The following is a 12,823-nucleotide window of genomic DNA, read 5'->3' as shown; positions in this document are numbered from 1 at the left end:
AGCTACTTATAAACAATTTATGCACTCGCAGTTACAAGGTTTGTTAGATACTGTTGATGACGTTTTGACCCACTATAGGATATGCGGTCTCATCAGGACCATACAATGAAGGTGACACCTGGTTAAAGAACAATTAAAACGATATCCTAATTAGAAATAATAGACAAAAACCCAAAGTGTCGGCTAGGGCGTGTAGATGTGCCTACCTGATGGAACCGCAAGAAACCACAAATAGAGCACATCAACCCACGTGCTTGACAATGCAATATCACTTACATATGGAACCCAGAAGAGAACTGTGCGTAAAAAATTAGGAGAACTACATAAAACGACAATCAGATTGGTGTAAAAGAAATTAATGACATGAAACGAGCCAATGAACCGAGAACCTGTCCTACAAATCCTACCCCAATGCAGGGAGAATCTTGTAAGGATTAGTCAGGATCCATGTGCCCTGTCAGTATAAAGTACTACAGTAGTCCGTGTACAGGTAAACAAGAGGTTCCTAATGGAACAGAATGTAAAAAAGCGGGCTACAACTGTCAGCCTCGCCGTGTGCCAAAGATTCAGCCACAAGGGGCGTGGGGTCTAGGCCCTTAAAGCTAGGAATTTCAAGGTAAGGCTTGGGACTCGGTATCCTCCAACTACGGAGGACTGAGGGAAGCAGGAACAGCCTGTGGGCAAGGGAATATGATGTGCAAGGAATCTGCTCAATAACATCCTATGTTACGTGCATGAAACAAATGGCTGAGAATAGCCATATTCACATGTAGGGCAATAAATCATAAATATTGAGGGCTAATGGTGAAAATAATAATAATACTCATGGGAGGTGAAATGATGCAAAAGGCATGCATAATGCTGTCAGACAAAATGTGACTAAAATATATGGATGGGGTAGCGATGTATATAGGGAGACTAAATAATAGAGTGAATGATGATAGTAAAGATAATATGAATACTAAAGGGAGGTGAGGAACAACGCACTCTTCACCAACATCATCACCGACCACATCGCATCCCACGCCATTCCCACCACAGACTACATACTCATCAGAGACCTGAACTTCCACATCGACAACCTGAGTGACCCCAACTCTGCCGTCCTCCGTGACAACCATGTCAACTTCGGACTGAAACTACTCGTTACCACACCGAAACACAAGGCGGGACAATCTCTCGACCCCATCTTCGCTGGAGGCAACAGCGTTCACTTCAACCACACCACACAGCCCCCCTGGACCGACCACCACCTCGTACACTTCCTTGTCAACAAACCCAAACCACCCGTACCCGCTCCGTGCCTCCTACGCAGGAACTGGAGCAGAGTCAGCGAGGTTCTGCTCAACTCCACCCTCAATGACAACACCCCCTCCGCTGCAACTGACACCAACCTCTCGGCCATGGAATTCCACACTTGGATCGCCAACTGTGGAGACAAGCTCTCCCCGCTGGGCAACCCCAACAAGCACCGCCTCAGGAAAGCTGCCTGGTTCACCACCGATCTCCAAGAAGCCAGACGTATCTGTAGACACCGGGAGAAACAACAAGACACCCGAAAACTACACCACATACAAGGACGCTATGATGGAATACCATCAACACATCAGAACCACCAAAAAGACCTTCATCCACAACAGAATCCTCGCCAACACCAGCAACTCCAAGGAACTTTTCGGCATCATCCAGGAATTCACCAAGCACTGCCGCCACCATCGCACCTGTGTTACAACGCACGATCACCACCATCTTTGAGACCGGCTCCTTCCCCGACAACTGGAAATGCACAGAAGTCAGGCCCCTGCTCAAGAAGCCCTCAGCAGACCCAACGGACCTCAAGAACTACCGGCCCATCTCGCTCCTCCCTTTTGCAGTAAACGTCACCGAGAAGGCAGTCAACCCAGAACTGACAAGGTTCATCAAAGGCAACACCATCTTCGACCCTTCTCAATCTGGATTCCGAACCAACCACAGCACCGAGACTGACCTACTCGCAGCCACCGACGACATCCACACCGTCCTCGACCAATGTCACACCACAGCCCTGATCCTACTTGACCTGTCAGCAGCTTTTGACACCATCTCCCACCGCACACTCGCAGCCAGACTACACGATGCCGACATACAAGGCACCGCCATCGACTGGATCAGATCGTTCCTCACCGGCAGGAGCCAAAGGATCAGACCGACACCTTTCCTGTCCGAACCCACAGAAATCAACTACGGAGTACCACAGGGATCATCACTCAGCCCAACACTCTTCAACATCTACATGGCTCCCCTCGCCCCATCATCCAACAGCACGGCCTCAGCATAATCTCCTACACCGATGACACCAAGCTTTTCCTCTCCCTCACCAAGGGCACCACCCTCACCAGACTCAACTTCCAAGAAGGAATGTAGGACATCACAGCATGGATGAGCAACAGCTGCCTAAAACTCAACTCAGAGAAGACAGAAGTCCTCGTCCTCTGAACCACCCCCTCAGCATGGAACAACACCTGGTGCCCCTCTGCCCTCGGCAGCCCTCCAACCCCCACGGACCACGTCAAGAACCTCTGCATCTTACTCGACTCCTCCCTATCCATGAACTGACAAGTAAACGCCATCACCTCCAGCTGCTTCAACACCCTCTGCATCCTCTGTAAGACCTTCAAATTGATCCCCTCGTGGCAAGAAAGTCAGTCACCCATTCACTCATTACCAGCAGGCTGGACTACGGAAACACCCACTATGCCGGCACCAACAAGTCTCTACTCCGCAAACTACCGACAATACAGAACACCGCCGCCAGACTCGCCCTTGGGGTCTCCCGACACGAACACATCAGCCAACACCTACACAAGCTCCACTGGCTCCCTGTCGAGAAAAGAGTCACTTTCAAGATACTCACCTATGCCTGCAAATGCCTACACAACACTGGACCCCAACACCTCAACAACAGAATCATCCTCTACGTACCCATATGAAACCTCCTCTCCACCAACCTCCTCCTCGCCAAAACCCCGCGCATCCGCAGAGCCAGAGCAGGGGGAAGATCCTTCTCCTACATCACAGCCAAGACCTGGAACGAGCTCCCCACCGACATCAGACATGCCCCATCCCTGAACTCCTTCAGGAAGGCTCTGAAGACCTGGCTCTTCAACTGAAACGGAACTGCTGCCCCCTCTACCCAGTGCTTTGAGACCCTCACGAGTGAGTAGCTCGCTTATAAAACCCCTGATTGATTGATTGACTATTAATAGAGCAGCAAGTGGCAATTGAGGGCCAGTCATTGCTCTGCATCCAACAAGCATAAGAGAATACCAAAACCTACCGCACCAGAGGTAATCCCCGCATAGAAGGGGCATGTAAGTGAAGTCAAGTTTTGCTCCACTTATGCCTACAGGGTCCAGAGAGGTATCAAACTAGGATACAACATGTGCACCAAGTTGTAATTTACTGTTCCGAATAACACACATCCACATCTATCAGGACTTATGAATGTATCATATTGGCTGAGCTCATAATTATATTCCAGGCCATTGTCCTCACCTGTTGGACCAAGTTAATTAACCTGCTTCCCAGAAGAAGGCACAAAGTCCTATCACACAAAAGGGCACTGAACAGTGATTGACTCTGTTCCTGGGACAGGAAGGGATGTGGGGAAATATGAATCTGATAATTAGATTGTCACACTGCACATGAGCTGGAACAGCCCAGGCCCACTAGAACAACGATGGAGAACCACATGTCTGGAGCAAACATGGGAAGGGCTCGCCTTTGAAGTTTGGTAGTAAAGGATTGGGCAGTGATATCGGTTAGGGTGGAGCTGCAGCCCTTAGAGAAGCGCTTTCCAGAGAAACTTTGTATTATCCCAGAATGCTGTGCATGATGGTTAGGAAAAAGGTGAATGGATGATGTGGCATCATAGGATTAGGAAGGGGTTCCTTGCCCCTCAAACTTCCCACCCCCACTTAAATACCCCGCCCCTCAAACTTCCCACCCCCACTTAAATACCCCTACTCAAAGGAGAGGCAGTTGAGAGAACCCTGGAACTAGGAAGCAACAATTGCAGTAAGGATACTCAGCTGGAAGGAGAATCTACCTGATGCCCTGTGCAAGATGGACTATGGACTTTGACTCCAGCTGACCTCAAGACTATGCTCAGTGGCATTGCATCTCATGCCCCCTGAGGAACAATTAGGGTTAAGGACCTGGACTTCACTCCTCCTCCATGTGCACTTCAAAACACCAGGGGAGTCCGGGCTCTTAATAGAATGGCTAGAGGGGTGTTTTTCTGGCCTGTGCCTTCCATCAGCAAGAGATCGGTACCAAGAGCCCAGCAAAATAAAAGGCTGGTGCAGGAAGCCAGAACATGTAGCTCTACGCAAAATGTGCATTCTATAAAGGCCAGGCGGTCTGATGAAAATGAACTTGGTACGTGGGCCTGACTATCAGGAGGCAAACAAGCCAAAGATGAAGAAAGGCGACCCAACATTTTTAAAGATGTGACCCTTTGAAAGATAAAGAAACTGGAAAACTAAACATGGCATTTCACTACGGCTTGAAAGATTACTCAAAGGTGGGGTCAGGGCCCAGGTGTTGGCACATCATTATGTTGGTAAATCCTGTGGAAAGGGGCGTGTACAAGGTCCCACCCCTTGAACTATCTTTATGCCCCAGGAACTCCATCCCCTGGTGCGCGACACCGTGATCAATTGACTTGGTGATCCCATTCTCCAGAACACAGAAGAAAAACAAAGCGCTCCCACAAGTGTCACCACGCTCCTAATCCAATGCTCATGGAGAGGGTAAGGCCCTGGGGACCATGTGGATTGCCTCCCACACCTTATCCCTGTGCCTGGTTGGGGCAGAGTGCCCGCATGGATAACAGTAGCTGACGTGCACTGGCTGGTGCAGTTGGGATGGGCTAAGTTAGGGAGCCGGCTGGTGTCGCTGAGGCCTTCGGGCTCCCCTACACCTACCCCAAATCAAAACAAAGCTCTATGTGCCCAAGGCAGGATCAGGATACAAAACAAAGTGAAATAGGAAAACGTGGCATGAGACCACGTACTTACCTGATACCTTCCTGCCCGACGGCGAGAAGCAGCTACTCTAATATACAGAAAATCCTAGAGCATGGAGTGCCCCATAATATCCTGTGTGGAGTCATTTGTATATTTTCTTTTGCTTGTGTTGGCCCCAGACTGAGCAAAGGAACCGCCAATGCAGTCTGCAAGTGTTGTGTAGTGCCGAATTGAGTGAAGTAGCCACCCTTGAAGTGATTTAGGAAAACTGGCCCTAACTCTCCTGGAGCCTAGAAATGTTGTCCCTGGTAGTGAATTTTCATTATTATAAACGCTCCAAGAGCTGGAGAGTTTGGGTTCTGGAGTGTGGGGAATCCTTGTGGTGAGTCTTATGGCTGTGTTCTGTGACCTGTAGACATACAGGTTAGTTTGAATTCTAGTTCCTTATTGCAAACATTGGTATTGAAAGGCAAACCCGTCTGCGCCCGTCCGCGACCGGATCGCGTCCAGCGCCAGCTACACTGCCCTTTTTTTCTCAGAAAAACTACTCACAAGGGATTCCATACTAGCCTTAAATAGTAACCACTTATCATGTAAAAATTTGTTGGATGTGGCAAACTGGAAGGGGCCCATTTGCTGTAAGAACTGTAAACAAACCCTCTTGCCTATACAGGAGACTGCACCTGAAAACACTAGCAAACAGACCTACATACGTGGCGGCCTTATAAATGCTCGATCACTGTGCAAGCACGCCCAACATATATATGACCTGATTATAAATGACAAACTTGACTGCCCTTTTGTAACTGAAACCTGGCTGAAGGCCTGGTGCAATCCCGATATAATCAGTGCCCTCTCCCCCCAGCTACCTCATTCACAGATTAGATAGACCAGAAGAACATGAGGGAAGACTGGCAATCATCTACCACAGATCATTAAAGTGCTCAATATCCCAACTACCTGACCTCAAAGGGGCAGAGGGCATTAGCTTCTGCTTCCAATTAGAGGACTCCTTGGCTTTTTCAGGAGCTCTACTTTACCGCCCAACTGGCCCTTACAAAACCTTTCTGGCCAGTATTGGAGACATTGTGAGCTCACTTACCCTCAGCTTCTCCAATTTCACACTATTAGGAGATATTAATATTCATCCCGACACAATAAATGACCCTGGGGCAATAAACTTCAAGGAAATCATGAATACACTGAGCCTGGAGCCTAGGATTTTTCTCCACCACCCACAATGCCGGCCACACGTTGGACAGTATTTGCTCTAATCTCGACTCCCTCACAGTCAAGGCCCCAGTCAACCTAACCTGTACTGATCATAAACTGATTCCCTTAGAAATCAAATTCCAGAGAAAGCCAAATACCAAGAGATGCTCCTTGCCCCCGAAACAAGCTAAGCTTAGGTGGAAGGAGTTGTCAACTCACCCTGACTTACACCAAGCAGCACTAGCTAGCAGACCTAACCTGTCAGGAGATCCAACAGTCGATAACCAACTTTTCACGCAGTGGATTTATACGCTAAGGGACCGTTTTGCATCTCCAGGTCCACAAAACAGCCACCCAAAAAAACCTTCTACCCCATGGTACACCAAGACTCTGAAAGAGTTACAAACTTATTGCAGGCTCCTAGAACGCAGATGGCAACAGAACTATGAGCAGACCGAACAAACCAAATACAATACGGCTCTCAAAAATCACCACACCCAGATTAAAATAGCCAAAAAAGCTTACTATACGGAAGCGCTTAAAATGGTAAACTCTAATCAAAAATCTATCTTAGGATTGTCAACGCTTTTACCAACCCAGAGTTACTGCAACAAGAGATTCCTCCCTCACAGTCTCTCTGCAATAACATAACAGACTATTTTGAACAGAAGGTCCAAATACTACAAGACTTTACCTTACCTCTCTGTCCCTCTGCCAACAACGTCGTCTTAGGCAAAGACAGACCAACTTTACAAACCTTCAAGCAGATTAGTTTGGACCAATCTCGCCAAGCAATCTTTGCTATTAAATCGGGCTCCCCCTTTGACCCCTGCCCCCCCTCGATCCTGCATGCCATAATCAATAATGCAAATCCAATCAACAAATTATTCAACACCTCCCTGTCAACAGCAATAATTCCTACAGAATGGAAGCTGGCAGCAGTCAAGCCGCTACAAAAGAAACAACTTGCAGATCCTACTACCCTCACTAACCTCTGACCTATTTCCTTATTACCCTGCCTTAGTAAGATCACTGAAACGCTCATTAATGCCCAACTCATAACCTATCTCGAAGAAGCAAAGATCCTACACCCTAATCAATCTGGGTTCAGATCCCAGCACTCAACAGAATCCGCCCTACTGTATATGGCTGAATCCCTATAAGCCGCCCTGGATCAAGGAAAAAATGCGGTCTTGGTCCTATTAGACCTATCGGCCTCATTCGACACGGTCTCACATGTCATTCTCCTAGACCATCTCGAATCTTTTGGCATTTCCCACACAGCCCTGGCTTGGATTAAAATGTTTTTGCAGAACCGCAGACAAATTATCATCCTTGGCCAACACAAGTCAAAAGGAAAAACCCTGCTTTGCAGTGACCCTCAGGGCTCCATCCTAAGCCCAATGCTCTTCAATGCCTATATGGACCCACTGATTAGCTTGATATCGTCATTCAACATAGAGACTATGTCATATGCGGACGATACGCAGTTAATTCTGGTCGAAGACAAAAACACCACACAGGCGGAAGAAAACTTTCGCTCATGTCTTACGGCCACTTTTCAGTGGAGGAAAATTAACCACCTAAAGTGCAACTCTGAAAATACAGAAATACTTCCTCTAGGACACGGGAACACCTTCTCCCCTGAGATTTGGTGGCCAGCTAACACTCCCCCACCTCCAAACACAGTAAAAGTGGTCAGAAATCTGGGTATCAAATTTGATGCTACATTATCCTTCAAACAGCAATCACTGGCAGTCGCTGGAACCTTCCATATCATAAAATCTCTCAAAAAGTTTTTCGATCTACTTTCCATCTCAGCCAGACAGGCAGTTGCTGTGGCCCTAATAACGTCCAGTTTGGACTATTGCAACAGCCTGTATGCAGGGCCCAATAAGTCGGTTTTATACAAACTACAAATGGTCCAACATGTGGCAGCATGTCTAGTGCTCAAATGGCCCAGGAGGTCGTCTGCATCGGCGGCCTTGGAAGCACTACACTGGCTCCCCATCCATAAAAGGGTTCTGTTTAAAATCCTAATCATCACCTTCAGAATCTTTTACTCTTCAGGACCACACTACCTTCAAACTAGATTCATACATAACATTCCCTCCCGGGGTCTCAGATCATCTAACGCTAACCTGTTAAAACCACCAGCGTTTAGATATGTCTCGAAAGGGGGCAAATCGGTCGCAGTGATAGGGACCAAAGCATAAAACCAACTCCCCAACCACCTCTGTCAGATTCACTCTGAAACGCTCTTCAGGAAGGCCCTAAAAACCTGCATCTTTTCATCCTTCAATGCACTCCGTAGAACTCTTATCTAACTCCTTGCTCCCTAGCAGCTACCTATTTTCTATTCAGGAATCCGCATAGCGCCATGATGCTCCTCGGAGTGATAGACTGCGCTCTACAAATGTCTGTTTACATTACATTACATTACAGTAATTAATATTTATCATTGTAAGGAATACTGTTGAATATTAATACTGTGCTTATTGATTTTAATGGTGTTATAGATTGAAACATGATATGTTGCTGATTATAATAATGTGGTGACTTCCTGACAAAGCCAGTAGGCCTGCCTTATATTTTACTGTCATCCCTTAAACTATGTTACTTTGACAATGTATTATGTATGGGTATTGCAATTGGTGTTGTGAACGCCTTACATGGTCAGTAGACCTGCCCTATTTAAAATGACACTCCCTTATATGGTAATGTTGCATCTGATATAGGGGTTTGTGAGTATGGGGTTCAGGATCCACTAGGGGTGTAATGTGAAATCACCAAAAGTGTTCGCGTCTACATGATGTGATGTCTGTAATTTAATGCAAAATATGTGTGTGTTTGTGTAAAATAGATGTACTTTTCCATTTTAAAAGAAAAAGCACTCAGTGGACAATGATGTATTGCATATTGTTACGTGCCAGCGGATCGGAATTGCTAGCCCACACAACCTCCCTTGAAAAGGCCATGAACTGCTCTACTTCACTACCATGAGCAGGTCAAGTGCTACAATGGGGTACTTGGTTCCCGGTAATAAGATGGTTGTGGACCTATTATTTGTGAAGGATTCACCTCCTTCAAACCTAATAACTTAATATCTTACAGTCATGTTTTTGAAATAACCAGGTCACATACTAGCTTTGGTTCATCTTAAAGTGTATGGTCTGCTGTTGCTTGCAGGCCTCCATCCCTGCATTTACAGCTGATCACAGAAGGTAGGAAATTGCAGCCTGTCTTTTAATATTTATTAGGCAAGTCATTTTTTGACCCCCCTGCAAATGTACAATTTCCAATATAATCTATTAGTGTAGAAGTTCCATTGGAAATTGCATTCCCTTTTGCAAACCAGTCAGTGTGCAAATGGCACATCCTGGGTTTTCAAAAAGGAATAATGCATCAGGGATGGAAACACAATCCAAATTGATTGTGGATTTATGTGATTCGGTAATGGAGAATCACAAATGGAATGTATTAAGCACTTGCAATTTGCAAATATTGACAGAATAATCTTTTTACAACTGCAAAATACCACTCAGTGGAAGCAGGCGGTAGTCAGGTGCAACCTACAAAAAGAGACCCAGATTTCAACATAGCTTTTCAAAATGGCAGTTCTGTTCGTGATGATGGTAAGGAGAAGGTGGATTTTGGCAGCCCAGCAGCGAAGGAGGAGGACATATGGGCAAATCACTTAGGGGCATATGTATCAAAAACCGTATTTGCGATTCTCAAATAGCGATTTTTTGAGAATCGCTATTTGAGAATTGCGAAACGGGATGTATTTAAAAAATCGCACATATTTTGCGAATTCTTAATATTCCTTAATTGCGATTAGCAAATTGCGAAATCGCAATGAAGGAATACCTTCCCATTCATTCCTATGGGCCGGGAATGAATGGGAAGTCATTCTCAAATTGCAATTCGCAATTTGCTAATCGCAAATTCAGAATAATTTCAAAGGTGCAAGGGTGTCATGATGACACCTTGATGCACCCCTGAAATGAGCATGTGTGCGCATATGGCGCACATACATGCCATAAGGGCATGAATGTGTGCCACATGGCACCTAGAAAAATGCCAAAAAGTGCATTTTTGAAAGAATTTGCAAAATACCACCAACTTGAAGTTAGTGGTAATTTGCGATTTCTTAAGGAGAAATCGCACAACTTGGGTGCTTGTTACATAGCATTTAAGGAATCGCAATTTGTGATTCCTTAAATGCTTACGCAAAATTAAGGAATCGCGAAATTAGCGATTCCTTATTTGTGCGATGCGAAAAAGGCTCATACATCGCGTTTCGCGATTTTGTATTCGCAAACGCTGTTTTCTTGTGAATCGCAGCGTTTGCGAATACAAAATCACTTGATACATATGCCCCTTAATCTCCCGTGCCTACCAAAAAAAAGGTATCCTTGTGGAACGTAACCAGTGCTCATGTAAAGCGCTCCAATACCTTTGGGTCGAGTTCGCGCTATATAAATCTGCAAAAACAAATATATATATATATGAGTATATTTCAGAGAGTGTGTTACACTGTTTGGACAGGAAAAGGATGAGATCTATCCTACATACAGATTTAGCAGGCAGGCCATATTAGGCATGAAAGATGGCGCAATCATCCCATCCCTACACATGTTCAGGTACTCTTCTGCCTACACCTCCTAGCATCCGGCAGTTACCAGGACATGTGTAGCTATTGTGGGCGGAATATCTCAAAGTGTGTTTTCTAGAATATTTAGCTCATCCTAGAAGCCCTCTTACTTCACATGAATTCACACATACACAAAGTTTCAAGAAATTTTGGTGGGATTTTTGGGGATAGCAAATTTCCCACAGGTGATTGGTTGTGTGGAAGTATGTCTTAATTTGCCCACCATTAAAAACTACATGTTTGCACTTAAATGCAAATCTAAGCATTCATTAAACATTCAAGTAGTTTGTAATTCAAATAACAATTTTACAGACATAGTATCATTCTACCCTGGAATTACCCAGAACTCCTATTTTTAAGCACAGTGGATTGTATGTATGTCTATCCTGACGAGACCTAGGGCATGGTTCTTTGTTAAGAAAGTGCAAACATCTTTCATGCTTATATGGTAAAGAAATGCATTAACAGAATATTTTTTTTTAAGTTTGCCCTTTTTGTAGGTGACATGGCTTATGCAACTAGCCCTTGGATTGTAACACCTTACATGCATCTTCAAACACTAAGGAAAAGAAGATATAATTTAGTCCACAGAATGACACCCTCACTGGTGGACAGGACATTTGGCCTTTTGGCCTGCAATAGCGTGATTTTTGAAGTGCTCATAAAAGTCGAGGAGCAAACCAGTATTTTCCTGAAACTGCTTTCAAAATTATAGTGTGTTCTGCTATCTTTCGCAATGTAGCAATAAGGAGAATGCTCTGAATAAACAAAGATGAAGAAGTAATAAAATAAATTTAAATGATAAAGGAATAAACACAAAACAGACTCCATTTTATTTTGCGATTAACTATATTCAATGTTTATTCACAGGTACCAAAATAAACAGTAATACATTTCAATGAAAAATATATTTATTTTATTGAACAATGAAAGCAGTGAACTTAATTCACACACAAGGCACATAAAACAGGGGGCGGGGGCTTATTTACAAGGTGTGTCACTTTTAATATGGTGAAAAGTGACCCAGTTATTTTCCTGTACCTAATGTAAGCTTCCATTTGTCTTCCTCTGCACCATTTGTCCCTCTCTGCTTCTGCCCCAATGTGTGTCTCGCCCAATGAATAAGCAGCGCCGACACTCATAGGCGAGCAGCCTCCTCACTTTCTGGAGCTGACGTCAGCTCACCACTTGCCTCGTGAGCTGCCTGCTGCTCCTTCGATTGTTTATGTTACCTCACCACTGTAGTGAACCATTTCGACCGTGTTAGCTGTAAATCAGGATAATATGGCGGTGAATTTGAAAGCCTATCCAAACAATGACAAAAACGGTCAATTGTAGAAAATGGATGACTATGTTTTCATGTATTAGAGATGGGGGTCATCCTGCAAACCACAAAGTGTAGCTAAGTGGCCAATTTTTTTTCCCTTGAAGGATATTTATATAACCATCCCCCATGCTGGCATTTATGGTGCCAACCGTGTTACTAATTAGCATTACTAATTTGTCTTCAAATTATTTGCTGTTGTTCTTTTTGAACTAAGAGCACAGATGACTCCAGTGCATGAAATGAACGAGAAATTGGCACACCTCCATTCGAATGCTTGGCAGCTGTTATTAACGTCGTGAGTCTGAGCCTGTATTTCTATCTAAGATGACGGGCAGAGAGGCTTAGCTGGCATAGTGGTGTGGTCTTGTAGTCACACTGTGCAGCACCAAAGACATTGGATGGCTCGACAGATGAGACAGGCACAGGTAATGGTATGCTGCTTTCACCCAATCTGGCACCTTGATTCAGGCTCAATGTACCTTTATGCTTCCACAGGCTGCAAAGAATTAATATCTGCATCAAAAATGTAAAAGTATTTTTTAGTTTATATAAATAAGTTAGCATGTGTTTGCCAGAATTAAAAAGCCTTCACATTAGCCCTTATGTAGCTATATGTAC

General features: G+C 44.9%; 1 long non-coding RNA gene across 1 annotated transcript in view; it reads left to right on the top strand.

The window, feature by feature from the left end:
* The window catches only part of LOC146812116 (uncharacterized), a 55,073-nt gene extending 43,394 nt beyond the window's left edge, over positions 1-11,679 (top strand). Inside the window, exon 3 of the long non-coding RNA XR_014965867.1 lies at positions 11,363-11,679. This is a non-coding gene — a long non-coding RNA (uncharacterized LOC146812116). The remainder of the gene's footprint in view (positions 1-11,362) is intronic.
* Positions 11,680-12,823: the final 1,144 nt, after the last annotated feature.

Source organism: Triturus cristatus, chromosome 7, assembly GCF_964204655.1.
Source record: "Triturus cristatus chromosome 7, aTriCri1.1, whole genome shotgun sequence".
Classification (NCBI taxonomy): Eukaryota; Metazoa; Chordata; class Amphibia; order Caudata; family Salamandridae; genus Triturus; species Triturus cristatus.
Note: the sequence above shows the minus strand (reverse complement) of the source record. Positions and strands in the feature narration are given on the sequence as shown.